General features: G+C 56.9%; 1 protein-coding gene across 1 annotated transcript in view; it reads right to left on the bottom strand.

Annotated features, from left to right (window-relative positions):
• Positions 1 to 6,058, bottom strand: part of DISP3 (dispatched RND transporter family member 3) — a 48,732-nt gene extending 42,674 nt beyond the window's left edge. Inside the window, exon 1 of the mRNA XM_012785358.2 lies at positions 5,856 to 6,058. The gene's annotated coding sequence lies outside the window, so the exon portion shown is untranslated. The remainder of the gene's footprint in view (positions 1 to 5,855) is intronic.
• Positions 6,059 to 12,727: the final 6,669 nt, after the last annotated feature.

Below are 12,727 nucleotides of genomic sequence, written 5' to 3'. Positions count from 1 at the left end.
GACACGTCGTCCAGGTGCCAGTGTATGCGCTGGATGCCCTGAGCAGATGGCCGGGCGGGGAGGAGCCTTCCTCGCCGAACCCCTCTCCCACCAAGACGGCAAACTGGGGAGAGTGCCCTGTCGTACCGACAGCACCACCCCTGGGAAACGTCCCTCCGGACCCTGGAATGACCACTGGCCAGGATCTTGTCCTCTCAGCCCCAGGGCACACCTGGGTCCCTCTTCTACTTCGCATGGGGGGACTGAGTGCACCATCACTAATCATCTATCACCTCTGCTCCCGGGGCAGGAGGTGCCCGGGGCTGGGGCTGGGGACTCTGGTGAGCGCTAAGGGCAGGGACAGAGACCGCTTCCCGTCTGCACCCAGCACCCGGCTCACAGGAGGGCTGCTCACCAGACGCTTGTGGGCGGGGAGATTAAGGACAAGGCCTTTTCTGGTGGAGGACGGTTAAGCCTCTGGACACCGTCTCCCAGGACGTCACTCACTGGTTCCAAGTGCCCCCATCAGGGACCTGGATGGCACCTGCTGGCACCTAAATCCAGCCAATCCTTCTGTTGTCCTTACCACCTCCTGGTTCCCAGTGGTAAGCTCACTGTCTACAGTGAGACCATAACCTGCCACCCAACAGCCACATCCCCAGTCTGGGCCCCCCAGAGGGAGGAACAAACGGGAAGAAGTGAGATGCTGGGGTCAAGGGCGCGCTGGGGGTTCTGCAGGCAGTCAGGCCCTCTCTGCCTTCTCCCCTACGTTCAGAGAGAAGCATACCCAGACCCTACGTTTCGCTCATGTCTTCCAGGGGCTGGTCCCAGGATGCTGCACTGGGCTTCTTCCTTCCAGGTTTGGCAGAGATGCAGCCTTCGCTGGTACACATGCCAGCAAGCGTGACCAGCCTGGAGGTGCAATATAAATAGCTGCTGCTGCCCATCAGCTTCTCCGCCCCCTTGGCGTAGGCTCCAAACCTTCCCCAGCCTCGGCCCCAGAGCAAACCTGCTGGCAGGGGCTCTGCTGGGCCCCACCTGCCTCTTTACTAGCTGTGTGACCTTGAGCAGGTGACTCAACCTCTCTAGCCTCACTAGAGGCACTCCCACTGTGAAATGGACTAAGAACACCTCCCTCTGGGTTGGTCGTGGGGATCGTGTCAGTTCATATATGGGAAGCATTAGGCACAATGCCTGGCACGTGGCTAATGTTCTGCATTGGCTATGGTTGTTCAAGATGATGAACAGGTGGGGAAATGGGGCAGGTCAGCAGGGGCAGGGGTGACGGCAGAGGGGACGAAGGAGAGAGGACTTGCGCAGTGGAAGCTAGCAGCGCTCCACCTCTGCACTTGGAAGGGAGTTGTTAGGCTGGCCAGCCGCCTCGGTTCAGATCCGTCCCCTGGCGCTGTCTGGACGCTTCTCGCACACTCAGGCAAGTCAGCCTGGCTGCCTGGGAAGAGCCCTGGCCTGGGATTCTGAGACAGAGGCTCTGCCACCAACTGCTGTGTGATGCTGGGCAGCTCACTTGCCCTCTCTGACGTAACTTCCCCATCTGCAGAGGCCTCTCACAGCCCTGAACTCTTACAGAGTTAAGTTGTCCAAGCTTCACAGTGGGGCTCCTGCCTGAGCCCATGCTGGGCTCTCATGGTTGGGGACAGAGACGTGGCTGGGGACTCAGCCCCAGCATAGCCATAGCTCAGAAGCCTTGAGTACCCAGCCCAAGACACTGAGAGATAGACTCAAGTGACAGTACTGCCCTTCACCCCCAGCCCTCTGGCAGAGGAATCTACGTGCTTTTGAAAGCTATCGCATAAACGGGTTTCCTGACCAAAATATATTTACTTATTTATTTATTGAATGAATGAATGGACAACTAAACAACCAGAAACAGTAATGCAAGGTACTGGGCAAAATAGGGGCTTTTGCTTCATTCAGATCAAAATCTGATCCCCACTTGACCGCTTCTAGCTGTGTGACTTTGGGCAGATCTCTTCGCTTCTCTGAGCTTTGCTTTTCCCATATAATAGATGAGGATGACAATTCACTTGCCGTAAGATGGCTGCAAGGCGTAAGTGGGACAGTCCATGCAAACAGTAGGCATCGACACATGGCAGCTATTACCATCGGTATTGTTACCACCAACCTCCCACCACGAGGCAGAGGCCCTGAGGCCATCAGCCTTGCCTGGTGCCTGCTTCCCAAGAGCCCCGACTACCACAGACACACAGCCATTGCCATCGTCCCACCCATACACCCTCCAGCTGGAGCGGAGCGGAGTGCGGCCGTCTGGCCTCCCCAGCAAGGCAGGGAGCTGGCTCGCTGGGGGAGGCTCTGCCACCTCCCCTGGACCGTCCGACAGTGCCCCTGCCTCTGGCCTTTGTCGAGCAGCTGGAGCAGGAGCTGCGCTGTCTGCCCGTGAGATGCGACTTTTGGAAAACATGCATATTTGTGAGTTGGTGCCTGTTTCTATTTTGGGCCGACACTGCTCTCTTTATTTATTTTCTCTGAGCTTTGGCGCTTTGGAACCCAGCTTGGAAGGGTGTTTTGACAGACTTTGACACCTCTCCTGGCTCCTTTGGCAGGGAACACGCTAGGGTGGGGGGAGGGTGGGGGGAGGAAGAGGATTTCAGATGCCAAGCCTTCTTCCTAGGCTAGGACTGCTGGACAACGGAACGCCCCTGCCTCACCGCCCCAGCCCCCGGTTTCTCCGTATTTGGGTGGGGGAGGAGTATAAGGGGGTTCAGGTGGAGAAACAATTTCAAAGAGGGGGAAGGGAACCAAAGAGGCTAATCACTGAGCTTCCAATTATAATAATGCCAACATCGTTATTGACACAAATAATATTGTAATTATCAACCACGCTGCCGCCACCCTACCCCTTCGTTGGGTGCCCACTTTAGTGACTGGCAGGGGCTGGCTCATTGCGCTCAAGGAAGGCACCTCCTCTCTCCGCATCTCACTTTGCTCGTCTATAGGGGCTCCCTTTGCAGTCCACAGCTCGCGGGGTGGGGAGAAGAGGCTGCCCTGCCAAATGGTGGTAATGGCTGTCTTCCCTCCTGGCCTCAGATCCTGGCCTGCAACCAACTGTCCAGGACAGGCTACTCGGTCGGCTCTAGGGGCTTGGAGCTGATTGCCAAGCCCCCAGGCACCAGGCAGGACCTCTCAAGCTGCTTTCAGCCAGTCCCTTCCCTGTGGCCATTGACAACCAGCCCAGAGGCTGCGTCTTGGGAGAAGGATCTTAACAATTCCATCTGCCTTCGAGTGGCCAGGGGAGTAGAGGGAGGAGCATGGGGAGATGAGGGAAACATGTCTACACCATCAGAGGAAAGGGCTTAAACCATGATTCCAAGAATATGCGGATCAGGAGACCCAGGTTTAAGTTTTCAGTCTTCCATTCATTCATTCATTTGCCAAGCACCTGCCAGGAGAACCAGTGGCTCATGCAGAGGATATGACAGTAGAGTCAATGCCTGCCCCAATGCAGATGGTACTTCAGCAGTGTGACCTCAAGAAAATTACTTGACATCTCTGGTCCTATTAAGGAAATCATTTAAACAGTCCTCCCTCGAGGGAGAGGCTGACTTTGGTGGGTGCTCTAAGGAAAGGGAAAGGTATTGTGATCTCTAGGGTTAGAGCCACGATTTTCAATCTCATCCACACTCGAGAGACTCACTAGAGGATCAATGTTCCAGATTATTAGGGCCAAAAAGTGACCTGAAATGTCACCTCAGCCAGTCCCGTTCTTTTATAGGTGGGAAGGCTGAAGCACAGAGAAAGGAGGAAATTTGCCCAGGGCACACCAGGAGCCTGTGGTCAGGTTGGGACCAGGATCCAGTCTCCTCCATTCCAGCGCAGGGCTTCACGCTGGGCTCCTCCTTCTTCAGCCCAGTTTCTGCATTTTAAGGGCAACAGCGGGAGAGGAGTCAGAGGGCAAGCCAGAGCATGGGCACGAGAGGCTTCAAAAAGCCAAATCTCCGGGGCTTCGTGGCCCCTTGGAGAGACTGTGGGGGCTCTGGAACATCTGGCCCTGGAAAATTTCCTGGGGGAGAGGGGGTAAAAGCTGCTGAGGCCAGACGTGGGGGAAAGTCAGATTTCCAAAGAGAGACTAATGGGGGCACGGGCTCTGCAGTGGAGAAGGCAAGTCTGGGAGAATGCAGTCAGCTCCCCCTAAGGGTCAGCTGCGCCTGCATCAGAGCAAAGACAGGGTCAGGCCCAAGCTAAGGAAAGTTGGGGAGAGAAGTGAAGGCAGCTGGGAAGGATGACTAGAAAGACCAAAAAAGAGGGACTGTGTGAAAGACAAACCTGGGGGTGGGAACAGAGCAGGGAAACAAAGACGGTGCAGGCAAAGAACGCGGACCCTGACTGCAGGGGTGGCTGGAATGAGGTTAGAGGAAGGCGAGTGGGCACCTGAGTGCAGAGCTGAGCAAAATGGACCCTCAGCTTAAAACCAAGATTCTGCAAGGCATCTGCAGGCTCCTGCCCAGAGCTTCCACGAGCCATGGCCTCCTCCCTCCCTTTGGCAGATGCTGGGTTCCCGTGGGAGGTCTGCAGTAGGAGGCGGGGAGGGGCGTTTGCTCTGCGTCCCCCATGCTTTCCCCCTAGGAGCACGACAGTGTGTGTGTGTGTGTGTGTTGGAGTGGGTGTGGAGCTGTGTTTGTGCTCCAGAACCTCAGTGGCTTTGTGAGTCACTGGGCACCAGTGTGAGCACCAGGAGGTGGTCTCTGGAGCCTGGGGCTTAGTCAGTATGCCCCGTGACAGCAGCCTCCAGTGCTGAGCTGGGGTGAGGATGCTGCCCAGGTCCACAGACTGGTGCTCCTGAGATCTGTGTTTGCCCACGTGTGTGTGAACTGTGGACTGTGTGCGCCTGTGGACTGTGGGTGTGTATTTGCACAGGTGGGCTATGAATATGTGTGTGGACCGTTCTCGAGTGGTCTGCAGATACACGTGCGTGTGCGTGGATGGGTGAGTGTGCGCAGGGGTCCGTAGGCGTGCGCGGGGGTTGTGGGTCTCCAAGGCCGGCTCGAGGCGCTGTCCGCGGTGCTGACCCGGGGCGTGGACCGCGGGGGACCAGCGCCCAGCGGGAAGCTGGCACCCGCGTGGAGCAGAGGGCCCGAGGAGAGGAAGCCCCCAAGGAGGCACCTTCCCAGCCCGGCTGCGGGCCTCCCCGGGGAGTTGGGAAAAGTTCTCCCAGCGGTGGGGTTGGCTCACGGGACTCGACGCCGCTCGCGCTGGGAATCTTCCCCGACCCTCAGCCATGCCACTGCCCGGATGCCCACCCCACCTCCACCCCCCTTTGGTCCCCTGGCGGAGCCCGGGGACCTCTCTCGCTCGGCTTCCATCGCCTGCCTGGCCCGCCCTAGAGCCCCCACGAGCCCGGCCGGACCTGCAGCAGGTTAATTGGGCCCCGGGACTCGAGGAATGTCCCGCCGAGAGCCAGGGTGCGCTAAGGAAGGGGAGGCTGGAGAGGGGATCATTAACCTTTCCTTGTCCCCTCCCTCCGCTCTAGCCTGGCCGAGAGCCCGATCCAGGGGCGGCTTCAGACTGACGCTCAACTTTTATGGAACCAGATATGCACCTGCGGGGACTAGCAGGGGGCGGGAGGTCGGAAGCCTCGCCGTTTTAGGACATCGAACTCACCGGACGCGTGGAGGCTGCTCGGGCCCTGCGGGGCTTGGCGGGGACCCGGCCGCGGGGGGCGAGCTCTGGGCTCTGCCCGCCACCAGCCGGCCTTCCCGGGGGGCTGCGAGGCCCGCATTCCGGGCTGGCCGGACAGCGGGAGAACTTCACACGCGGCCCCGCGCAGGCTGGGGTCCCCTTCCCCGAGAATGCACCCCCAGCCCCGAGAGCGGATGGCGCCCCGCGGCCGTCGCACTCACCTCGGCCGGGCGAGCTGAGCCGGGCTGAGCCGCGGGCGCGGAGGGCGCGCCGGGGGGCGGGGGCTGCGGCCACCACGCGGCGCAGACCTGTCCCCTCGCCGAAGTCGCACGGGTCCTCGGAGCTGCGGGAGGCCGGAGTTCCCCGCTCCGCCCGGGCGCAGAGAGCGCGGGCGGCCCGGCGCGGACCCCGGTCCCAGGCTGGAAACGCGGAGCACTCGGCGCCGCCGCCGCCTTTTATCCGTCGCCCGCCTTTGTTTGGGTCCCGGCTGCTACCACGGCGGGCGGGGGTGTCCAGGGCAGGCTCTGGAGCCGCGCCGCCCCGCAGCCACTGGCGCCTCCGGCCCCCGCGCCGCCGGGCCCCGCGTGCCTGGCCGGCGAGAGCCCGCGCTGCGCCGCCCGCCGCCGTCTCCGGAGCCCGCAGCCCCGCGCCGCCGAGGCCGCCGCTCCCCCTGCGGGCGCCGCGCGGTGGTACAGCCGGGCTCCCGCGCCGGCGGGCGGGGGCGGGGGGCGAGCGCCCCCTAGGGGCCAGCCCCCGCCTCTGCACGCGGCCCGGCCCGGCCCCCCGCCCCGCCCCCGAGCCTCCTGGGCTCCCGAGTCTCCCCGGGCCCGCGCTCCTGCTGCTCTCCAGCCGGTCCGCCCAGCCTTGGCTGGTCACCAGCCCCCTGGACGCTCGAGGGCATCCCCAGGCGCCCTCCGGAGCGCGCTGCCAAGCCCAGGCTCCTGGCGCCGTCCATCCCTCCTTCCTTCTTCATTCACCTCTCTGGCACCAGAACCCGGAGCCGTGCCAGCCCCTCGGCCCCTGGCACCGGGCATCCCTCCAGCTGCAGCACACCGTCTGCCCGACACCCTTGGCCGGAGGGCCACACGCAGAAAGGGCCTGCGGAGCCGAGCCAGTACCCTGGCCCATTTCCATCCCTCAGGGCTCAGGGGGCATTGGCATTGCTGTCACCCAGGGAGAGCGAAGGAGGACCCCTCAAATGAGGACCAGCTGCAGGAGCTGGGCGCCTTAGTGGGAGAAGCCAGAAAGGAGGGAGGCCATTGCCACCTCGGTGTAGGGGTGAGCGGAGAGTTTGTCATGCATCAGAGTGTGCTCATGGAGGGCCTGGGAAGACAGAGATGGGTGAGACCCAATCCCAGTCTTCAGGAAGTTTCCAGCATACCGGAGAGTTATGAAATGAAACATGAAACATGACGAGCCCCACCATCCAACACACAGGTGCTCAACCCATGTCAGTACCTGCCACTGCCCTTATCTTTTTAAGAGAGGAAAACTGAGTTGGGGACACCTCTAACTTTGGGGTGCTGAGTGGAGCTCCTGTTCTGTTGCTCACCTGCCACCTTGCTCTGTCTCTCTGGTGTGCAGTCCCTGGGAGCTGCACCCATGGCTCGCTGCCAACTGGACACACTGGTATGTATGACCCTGGACACCCTAAGAGCTCATCTACGCAGAAGCAATGGCCCAAGCCAGTGCTCCGGCCCCGGCACTCCCCGTGTGCTCAGGATCCCAGGGGAGCCATTGCCAGCCTGGCCAATTCCGTCAGAGGACTCCCAGTGGCGCCACCGGCCTCGAGGACATTAGGGTTGGGAGCAGCTCCTGGTGTGAAGGGTGCTGCGAGGAGGAGAGAGAGAAAGGCAGGAGACCTCTCCCAAGCAGTGGAGGGGGTGCATGTTGCCACCCCAGGATCTGAGGCCAAATGTGACACATGAGTGTGGAGGAACAGACCCAACGCTGCCCTGCAAACTCCAGTCCCATTTGCAATACCCTAGAGGGAAGGCAGAGAATGGTGAGCCCTGGGAAGGGGTGGAAGGGAGGGGAACAAGGAAAAGATTTGTTTTTAAGGAGCAATAGGGAGACACAAAGTGTGTTCCCAAGCCCAGCTGAGAGCAACGGATCTTCTTTGCTGGGTGAATGGCTCGATTCTTTTCAGTGTGTTTTAAGGATGCTTCCAGGAGTCTCCTCAAAGTTCTCCAAGGCCCCAGTACTGTCCCTCTCAGTCTGACACATCCATGGGGTATCCCATTGGTGCACCCATGACGCTGAGCCACCCTCAGGCCACGCTTGGGGATCCGGCCCTCCCCTCCTTTGGGAAATATTTTTAGTAGATTTGATATAAGTCCCTGATGAAATTCGCACCACTTTCAAAGGGGTCCCAGCTTCATGCTGGTCCACGCCCTCCTCAGAGCCCTCCCTGGCCTCCCGGGACCTCCAGACAATTGCCAGTGGGGCTGGACCGGCTCTGCCCTTGGTGGGGATCCTGCGCACAGAGAGGGGGCCAGTGGAGTGGGGGAGGGGGGAGAGCGTGGTACCCAGGAACACTGGAAGGATGCAATTTTCCCAGGCTATCAGTGGGGTTTTAAAAATGCAAATGGAACCAGGCCTTTGAAATATGCCTGCCATAAAGGGGAGCCGGTGGTGGCAGCGGAGCTGGCGCGGGTGTGGAAAGTCATGAGAACCCTCCTCCTGGGGCTCATCCTCAGACTCCCTTCCCCTCCTCTGCCCGCTCTGCCTGCAGGAAGCCTGTTTACAGGCGCCTGGGGATGCGGGACTCGCATGTCCCTGCCCATCCTCAGGGTACCTCCCTGAAGCCCCCCTCACCGCCAGGTGTGTATCAAGGAGATGACTGCAGGGGCCAGACGATCTGCCCGGCTGCGAGGCTGCAGAGAATGGAATTCCGCGTCCCCTCCAGCTGCCCATTCCACTGCTGTCTGGTGGAAGTTCTTCCCGGGTCTGATTTAAATGCCTCTTGGTGCCGATAAGCAGCTTCCCTTATACTCTGTCTTCACAACTAATTGAAAAGCCTTCTTTTGTAAGGGGGATGAGCTATAAAGGGCTGCTTTGTCCTCAGCTCCTATCCCTTTATTTCTCTTCCTATTTTCTCTCCAATGATGTGTGAAGCAGGGCCCCTGAGCTCAGCCTCCGATTCAGTAGAGCCGCATTTCTCTTCCACCCCTCACCAGCTGTGTGACCTTGGGAAAGTCACTTTACCTTGCTGAGTCCCAGTCGTCTCATCCATAAAATGGGGATGGCAAAACATCTATCTCATTGCAGTGGTTATAAAGAGTTTATTAAATGAGATCATCTCTGCAAAAATACCATTTAACACAATACATGGCACATATTAAGTGCTGAATAAATATTAGCACTTTCTTCATATTATTACCACCTGCTGGGCAAGAGCTGATTATAACACCTCTCTTTTCTCTTCTCTCTCCTGCCGGGGGAGGGGGACTGCGTGCAAATGAAGTCTTCCCACCAGATGGTTGAGCAGCTGAGAGTTGAGCATACGCAGAGGGTTAGAAATGTTTATCTTAAAAATACGATATTAAGACATTGCCCCAGCGTCAGGGAATAGAATAAATACATTTGCAAGTAATTCTGTCTTCAATCTGCCAACACACCGACTTTGGAGCTTGTCCCCACCTCCAATCTCACCTTCTCCAGGACGCCACTGGCCAGTCAGGTGAGCCGAGGTGGCTGGAAAGAACTCTAGATTTAAGAAACTGGGTTTGATTCATATGTGTATCTTTTATTCGTATGACCTTGGGCAAGTCATTTTATTTCTCTGAGACTCAGTTTCCTCATCTGCAATATGGGATTAATAATGACTTCTGCCAATAATATGCCTGCGACTATCTTTTCTGCTGAAGTGGAACAGTTATAGGTAACAGTTTGATAATTAGTTCTATGCACAGTTAGAGAGAGATATGGTAGAATGGCCATCCCTGTTCCTGCGATTTGCAGGGTTGATTGCACTTCATGTGACATAATGGATGCAAAAGAGCTCAGGAGGCCTGGCATGGTGGCTCATACCTGTAGTCCTAGCACTTTGGGAGTCTGAGGCAGGAGGGTACTTGAGGCCAGGAGTTCAAGACCAGCCTGAGCAACATGTGCAAGAGACTGTTTCTACAAAAAATTTAAAACTTATACTTGCTGGTGCACACATGTAGTCCCAGCTATTCAGGAGGCTGAGGCAGGAGGATGGTTTGAGCCCAGGAGTTTAAAGTTGCAATGAGCTATGATGATGCCAGTGCACTCCAGACTGGGCAATAGAGCGAGATCCTGTCTCAAAAAAAAAAAAAAAAAAAAAAAAAGAGTTCAGAAACTTTTCCAAGTTCATGGTGAATAAAGTTCCAACTTGAGGTCACATAGCAAGTTAGTGGAAGAACTCGGGCTGGACTCTAGGCCGCCCAGTTCCAGTCCTGAGCTTCTCAAGGCTGAAATGCTATCCTTCCTCTCCCCAGCCTCCTCCTCCCCAAAGCTCTGTTCAGGAGGTGAGTGTGAGCTTATGGGGGCAGAGGATAGAGGGGCCAATACTTCAAGAGAAGAGAGAAAAGTCTACGGGTGACAGGGCCAGGCTGGCGTAGGGGTGCTGCAGACAGGGACTGGGGGAGGCTGGACAGATGGTGGCCTCCCCTTCAGTCTCCCCCAGAGTTCTGCAAGCAGCCAGGCCTAGAACTCCTTTCCCAGCCTTGCCTGACTCCTCCAAGGAAGCAGGCAGCCTGTGCCAGAGTGAATACAATCCAAGTTATTAATTGCCTGCAACAATTAGCCCCAGCTCCTGGGCCTGCAGACACCAGGGCTCTGAGAGAGGGAGCCAATTACAGCTTCATCAATATTCACACTGCTGCATAATCCTCTCCCATCAAGACAGCCCCCTCATCCTCCGTCCATGTGTCTAGGGGCCTCTGCTTTCTCCAGGTGACCCCAACATCTGGAGAAGATCAAATATTGCTGAGGCCTCCAAGAGCAAATGCCAATGCAGGGTCAGCCCCAGAGGGGCACTTCTCATAGCAGGGCCAAACCTCTGGTGGGAAGAGCAGGACCCTGCCAAAGATCTGGACGATGTGTCATTAGCCAAAGACTGTCTGTCCCATTGTGAGGGAAAGATTATAACCTCCAGGTTGAGGGTTTTAAGTAGATTCCCTGAGGGCTCCTATTATTAGAACCGGCTTGAAAGGAGGACGTTAGAAATACCCAAAAAGTTCTAGTTTTAATCCCAGTTCAGCCACATACTAGCTTTGTGGCTTTGGAAAAATCCCTCCATGTCTCTGGGCTCATGTCTTCACCTATAAACTGGGGACAATGGCCACACTTCCCCATGGAGGAAGATTCAGGAAGATGCTCGTGTTCTGCCCAGCTAAAAGAAATCGTTCTGGAAGGAGATTCCTTGAGCTCCAGAGAAGTGTGGGGTGATGGGCAGTTGGGAGACCTGGATGCTGACCCCAGATTTGCTCTAAAATTACTCTGCGGTCATGGTGCTCTCCCGTCTCTGGCCTCGTGTTCCCACTTGATAGATGAGGACATGATCTAGACGTGCTCCGGAGCACCTCTGACTGTGATCTCCGGGGAGAACATGAGAAGACAGAATGAGTTCAGAATGAGCTGGAGGCCACAAGGAATACGTAATCCCCAATTTTCCAAGGGGGTAAATGGCAGCAGCGGTAAATGCGATGGAACGGCCGAAAGAACGTGAAACCAGGTTTATAAATAGTTAAGCCAAAGTCACAAATCTGTTGGTTCTGTAGCAGGAAAAGAAACCACGTATCTTTTATCAGGACAAAATAAACGCCATCATCTGGTTCAGAACTCCTGGGAGGGGCTGGGTAGAAGTTCCTGGCACAGTCTTTGTCCTTGGGGTGTTTCAGGACCACGGACAGTGGCCGATGGGGGCTGAGGTGCACACCAGAGGGCTGGGGCCATGCACCCAGCTATGGGGGTGAGTCCTTGGAGGTGGTATGAGGCTAGGGGAGTGATGTTGAGCAGGGCCAGGTTCGAGAATAACTCAGTTACCACCTGGCTTTTAAGTACCCAGGGCTCCCAGAACTCTCCATGACTCAGCACAGAATCCCAGCCCATCTCCCCACCCTGCCCTGCTCCTCTGTCTCTCTGGCTTTGGTTTCCTGGCACAAGCTGGCCAGCGCCTTCCACCACCCCAGTCAGCCTGGCGGGCCCACTGGTGCCAGGAGCCAGGTCAGCTTTATCCCTGGCCACCAGATCCCATCCAAGCCTCTGCGGTGACAGCAAGAGAGAGCTTTTCTGGCATCTTCCCAGCCAGGAATCTGTGGGGCCCTGATGGGCTGCGCCAGTGCCAGCTCCTATTCTGGCACATTCAGCATGGGCCGGGTGGAGAATGTTCTGTGCCAGGGCCCCTGCACTGACACGAAGGGCTGACAGGTAGATCCTCAGTGTCCTGGCAGTTGAAATACCTTTCAGCCAGCAAGCAAGGGATGCTACTAACAGCATCAGCAACAATAACAATAACAATATATATATATATATATTTTGAGAAAGGGTCTCACTCTGTCACCTAGGCTGGGGTGTAGTCGCATGATCCTAGTTTACTGTAACCTTGAATTCCTGGGCTCAAGCAATCCTCTTGCCTCAGCCTCCTGAGTAGCTGGGATTACAGGGGCACACCACCACGTCTGGCTAATTTTTAAAATTTTTTGTTGAGATGGGGGTCTCACTATGTTGCCCAGATGGGTCTCGAACATCCTGGCCTTGACCGATCCTCCCAACTCCGCCTCCCAAAGTGCTGGGATTACAGGCATGAGCCACCATGCCTGGCCATCAACAATAATATTTAACGGACTACCACGTATTGGTAGCCAGGCCTCATATATGCATTGCTTCATTCAAACTCAAAACCACCCCACGTGGTGAATCCTGTCATCATCATTTCCAGATAAGAGAACTGAGGCTGAAAGAGTAGTGAGTTGCTTCAGGTCACACAGCAGGTAAATACTGAGGACTCAAACCTAGGCAGTTTGATTCTACAGCCCAAGGTCTTCACCACATTATTCTTCCCATTTTACAGATGGGAAAACTGAGGGTCAGAGAGGTTAAGGGACTTGGTTAGGGCCACAGGAAG

The sequence above is a fragment of the Microcebus murinus genome, chromosome 2, assembly GCF_040939455.1.
Source record: "Microcebus murinus isolate Inina chromosome 2, M.murinus_Inina_mat1.0, whole genome shotgun sequence".
Taxonomy (NCBI): Eukaryota; Metazoa; Chordata; class Mammalia; order Primates; family Cheirogaleidae; genus Microcebus; species Microcebus murinus.
Note: the sequence above shows the minus strand (reverse complement) of the source record. Positions and strands in the feature narration are given on the sequence as shown.